A 5,225-nucleotide genomic window follows, 5' to 3' on the forward strand; every position below is an offset into this window, starting at 1 on the left:
CGCTGATGGCTTTTGAGAAATATTCTGACGGTGGTGAGAGTGGAGCATGACTGTTTCCAAGGCGAAATTGGCTAGCACGTTTGGCTGTTAACCGAAAGGTCGGAGGCTCAAGCCCTCCCGGGAGTGGTGTGTCGCTTTTTTTTTCTTTGCGCTGTTAGCTTTGGAGAAATGTTCTGACGGTGGTGAGAATGCTGCACTACTGTCCCAGTGGCGCAATTGGCTAGCGCGTTCGGCTGTTAACCGAAAGGTTGGAGGTTCGAGCCTACCCGGGGGTGGTGTGCCGCTTTTTGTTTCTTTGCGATGATAGTTTTGGAGAAATGTTCTGACGGTGGTGAGAGAGGAGCACGACTGTCTCCGTGGCGCAATCGGCTAGCGCGATCGGCTGTTAACCGAAATGTTGGAGGCTGGAACCCTCCCAGGAGTGGTGTGTCGCTTTTTTTTCTTTGCGCTGATAGCTTTGGAGAAATGTTCTGACGGTGGTGAGAATGCCGCACTACTGTCCCAGTGGCGCAATTGGCTAGCGCGTTCGGCTGTTAACCGAAAGGTTGGAGGTTCGAGCCCTCCCGGGAGTGGTGTGTCGCTTTTTTTTCTTTGCGCTGATAGCTTTAGAGAAATGTTCTGACGGTGGTGAGAATGCTGCACTACGGTCCCAGTGGCGCAATTGGCTAGCGCGTTCGGCTGTTAACCGAAAGGTTGGAGGTTCGAGCCTACCTGAGGGTGGTGTGTCGCTTTTTTTTCCGCGGATGGCTTTTGAGAAATGTTCTGACGGTGGTGAGAGTGGAGCACGACTTTTTTCATGGCGCAATTGGCTAGCGCGTTTGGCTGTTAACCGAAAGGTTGGAGTTTCGAGCCCTCCCGGGGGTGGTGTGTCGCTTTTTCATCTTCGCGCTGATAGCTTTGGAGAAATGTTCTGACAGAGGTGAGAGAGCAGCACGGCTGTCTCCGTGGCGCAATGGGCTAGCGCGTTCGGCCATTAACCAAAAGGTTGGAGGTTCGAGCCCTCCCTAAGGCGGTGTGTCGCTTTTTTTTCTTTGCGCTGATAGCTTTGGAAAAATATTCTGACGATGGTGAGAGTGGAGCACGACTGTCTCCGGTGCACAATTGGCTAGCGCGTTCGGCGCTTAAACGAGAATTTGGAGGTTCGAGCCCTCCCGAGTGTTGTGTGTCACTTTTTTTGCGCTTATAGCTTTCGAGAAATGTTCTGACGGTGCTGAGAGTGCTTCACTACTGTCTCCATGACGCAATCGGCTAGCGCGTTCGGCAATTAACCGAAAGGTTGGAGGTTCGAGCCTACCCGGAGGTGGTGCGTCGTTTTTTTTTCTTTGCGCTTATAGCTTTGAAGAAATGTTCTGACGGAGGTGAGAGTGCCGCACTACTGTCTCCGTGGCTCAATTGGCTAGCGCGATCGGCTGTTAACCGAAATGTTGGAGCTCGAGCCCTCCCGGGAGTGGTGTGTCGCTTTTTTTTTCTTTGTGCTGATAGCTTTGGAGATATGTTCTGACGGTGGTGAGAACGCTGCACTACTGTCCCAGTGGCGCAATTGGCTAGCGCGTTCGGCTGTTAACCGAAAGGTTGGAGGTTCGAGCCTTGGGGGTGGTGTGTCGCTTTTTTTCCTTTGCGCTTATAGCTTTTGAGAATTGTTCTGACGGTGGTGAGAGTGGAGCACGACTGTTTCCTTGGCGCAATTGGCTAGCGCATTCGACCGTAACCGAAAGGTTGGAGGTTCGAGCCCTCCCGGGAACGGTGTGTCACTTTTTTTTCTTCGCGCTGATCGCTTAAAAAAATTCTGACGGAGATGAGAGTGCTGCACTACTGTCTCCGTGGCACAATTGGCTAGCGCGTTTGGCTGTTAATCGAAAGGCTGGAGATAGGAGCCTTCCCGGGAGCGGTGTGTCGCTTATTTTCGCGGTGATAGCTTTGGAGAAATGTTCTGACGGTGGTGAGAGTGCTGCACTACTGTCTCCGTGGCACCATTCGCTAGCCCATTCGGCTGTTAACCGATAGGTTGGAGGTTTGAGCCCACCCGGGGGCGGTGTGTCGCTTTTTTTGCGCTGATAGCTTTGAAGAAATGTTCTGACGGTGGGGAGAGTGGAGCACGACTGTCTCCGTGGCGCAAATGGCTAGCGCGTTTGGCTATTAACCGAAAATTTGGAGGTTTGAGCCCACCCGGGGGCGGTGTGTCGCTTTTTTTTTCTGCTGATAGCTTTTGAGAAATGTTCTGACGGTGGTGAGAGTGGAGCACGACTGTTTGCATGGCGCAATTGGTTAAACGTTCGGCTGTTAACCGAAAGGTTGGAGGTTCGAGCCTATCTGGGGGTGGTGTGTCGCTGTTTTTTTCTTTGCGCTGATAGCTTTTGCGAAATATTCTGACGGTGGTGAGAGTGGAGCACGACTGTTTCCATGGCGCAATTGGCTAGCGCGTTCGGCTATTAACCGAAAATTTGGAGGTTGAGCCCACCCGGGGGCGGTGTGTCGCTTTTTTTCTGCTGATAGCTTTTGCGAAATGTTCTGACGGTGTTGAGAGTGGAGCACGACTGTTTCCATGGCGCAATTGGCTAGCGCGTTTGGCTGTTAACCGAAAGGTTGGAAGCTCGAGCCCTCCCGAGAGTGGTGTGTCACTTTTTTTTCTTTGCGCTGATAGCTTAGGAAAAATGTTCTGACGGTGGATAGAATGCGGCACTACTGTCCCAGTAGCGCAAATGGCTAGCGCGTTCGGCTGTTAACCGAAAGGTTGGAGGTTCGAGCCTACCCGGGGGTGTTGTGTCGGTTTTTTTTCTTTGCGCTGATAGCTTTGGAGAAATGTTCTGACGGTGGTGAGAGTGGAGCACGGCTGTCTCCGAGACGCGATTGCCTAGCGCATTCGGCCGTAACCAAAAGGTTTTGAGGTTTGAGCCGTCCCGGGAGCGGTGTGTCGCTTTTTTTTCTTTGCGCTGATAGCTTTGGAGAAATGCTCTGACGGTGGTGAGAGTGGAGCACGGCTGTCTCCGAGGCGCAATTGCCTAGCGCATTCGGCCGTAACCAAAAGGTTTGAGGTTCGAGCCCTCCCAAAGGCGGTGTGTCGTTTTTTTTCTTTGCGCTGATTGCTTTGGAAAAATGTTCTGACGATGGTGAGAGTGGAGCACGACTGTATCCGTGGCACAATTGTCTAGCGCGTTTGGCTGTTAATCGAAAGGCTGGAGATAGGAGCCCTCCCGGGAGCGGTGTGTCGCTTTTTTTCGCGGTGATAGCTTTGGAGAAATGTTCTGACGGTGGTGAGAGAGGAGCACGACTGTCTCCGTGGCGCAATTGGCTAGCGCGATCGGCTGTTAACCGAAAGGTCGGAGGCTCAAGCCCTCCCGGGAGTGGTGTGTCGCTTTTTTTTCTTTGCGCTGTTAGCTTTGTAGAAATGTTCTGACGGTGGTGAGAATGCTGCACTACTGTCCCAGTGGCGCAATTGGCTAGCGCGTTCGGCTGTTAACCGAAAGGTTGGAGGTTCGAGCCTACCCGGGGGTGGTGTGCCGCTTTTTTTTCTTTGCGATGATAGCTTTGGATAATTGTTCTGATGAAGGTGAGAGTGCTGCACTACTGTCTCCGTGACGCAATCGGCTAGCACGTTCGGCTGTTAACCGAAAGGTTGGAGCTTCGAGCCTACCCGGAGGTGGTGTGTCACTTCTTTTTTTCTTTGCGCTTATAGCTTTGGAGAAATGTTCTGACGGTGGTGAGAGTGGAGCACGACTGTCTTCGTGGCACAAAGGGCTAGCGCGTTCAGCTATTAACCGAAACTTTAGAGGTTTCAGCCCACCAGGGGGCGGTGTGTCGCTTTTTTTCCGCTGATGGCTTCTGAGAATTGTTCTGACGGTGGTGATAGTGGAGCACGACTGTTTCCATGGCGCAATTGGCTAGCGCGTTCGGCTGTTAACCGAAAGGTTGGAGTTTCGAGCCCTCCCGGGGGTGGTGTGTCGCTTTTTTTTGCGCTAATAGCTATGGAAAAATATTCTGACGATGGTGAGAGTGGAGCACGACTGTCTCCGGGGCACAATTGGCTAGCGCGTTCGGCGCTTAAACGAAAGTTTGGAGGTTCGAGCCCTCCTGCGAGTTGTGTGTCGCTTTTTTTGCGCTTATAGCTTTCAAGAAATATTCTGACGGTGCTGAGAGTGCTTCACTACCGTCTCCGTGACGCAATCGGCTAGCTCGTTCGGCTATTAACCGAAAGGTTGGAGGTTCGAGCCTACCCGGAGGTGGTGTGTCGCTTTTTTTTCTTTGCGCCTATAGCTTTGGAGAAATGTTCTGACGTTGGTGAGAATGCTGCACTACTGTCCCAGTGGCGCAATTGGCTAGCGCGTTCGGCTGTTAACCGAAAGGTTGGAGGTTTGAGCCCACCCGGGGGCGGTGTGTCGCTTTTTTTTTGCGCTGATAGCTTTGAAGATTGTTCTGACGGTGGGGAGAGTGGAGCACGACTGTCTCCGTGGCACAAAGGGCTAGCGCGTTCAGTTATTAACCGAAAGTTGTGAGGTTTCAGCCCACCAGGTTGCGGTGTGTTGCTTTTTTTTCGCTGATGGCTTTTGAGAAATGTTCTGACGGTGGTGAGAGTGGAGCACGACTGTTTCTATGGCGCAATTGGCTAGCGCGTTCGGCTGTTAACCGAAAGGTTGGAGTTTAGAGCCCACCCGGGAGTGGTGTGTCGCTTTTTTTTCTTTGCGCTGATAGCTTTGGAGAAATGTTCTGATGGTGGTGAGAATGCTGCATTATGGTCTCAGTGGCGCAATTGGCTAGCGCGTTCGGCTGTTTACCGGAAGGTTGGAGGTTCGAGCCTACCCGGGGTGGTGTGTCGCTTTGTCATCTTCGCGCTGATAGCTTTATAGAAATATTCTGACGGAGGTGAAAGTGCAGCACGGCTGTCTCCTTGGCGCAATGGGCTAGCGCGTTCGGCCGTTAACCGAAAGGTTGGAGGTTCGAGCCCTCCCAAAGGCGGTGTGTCGTTTTTTTTCTTTGCGCTGATTGCTTTGGAAAAATGTTCTGACGATGGTGAGAGTGGAGCACGACTGTCTGCGGTGCACAATTGCCTAGCGCGTTCGGCGCTTAAACGAAAGTTTGGAGGTTCGAGTCTACCCGTAGGTGGTGTGTCGATTTTTTTTCTTTGCGCCTATAGCTTTGGAGAAATGTTCTGACAGAGGTGAGAGTGGAGCACGACTGTCTCCGTGGCGCAATTGACTAGCGCGCTCGGCTGTTAACCGAAACGTTTGAGG

At 52.3% G+C, this 5,225-nt stretch overlaps 1 non-coding gene across 1 annotated transcript; it reads left to right on the top strand.

The window, feature by feature from the left end:
• The first annotated feature begins 495 nt into the window (after nucleotides 1–495).
• TRNAN-GUU (transfer RNA asparagine (anticodon GUU)) lies at nucleotides 496–572 on the top strand. Its single transcript has one exon. It is a non-coding gene; the product is annotated as a tRNA-Asn (tRNA).
• The last annotated feature ends 4,653 nt before the right edge of the window (nucleotides 573–5,225 follow it).

Source organism: Rhipicephalus microplus, chromosome 8 (genome assembly GCF_043290135.1).
Source record: "Rhipicephalus microplus isolate Deutch F79 chromosome 8, USDA_Rmic, whole genome shotgun sequence".
Lineage (NCBI taxonomy): Eukaryota > Metazoa > Arthropoda > Arachnida > Ixodida > Ixodidae > Rhipicephalus > Rhipicephalus microplus.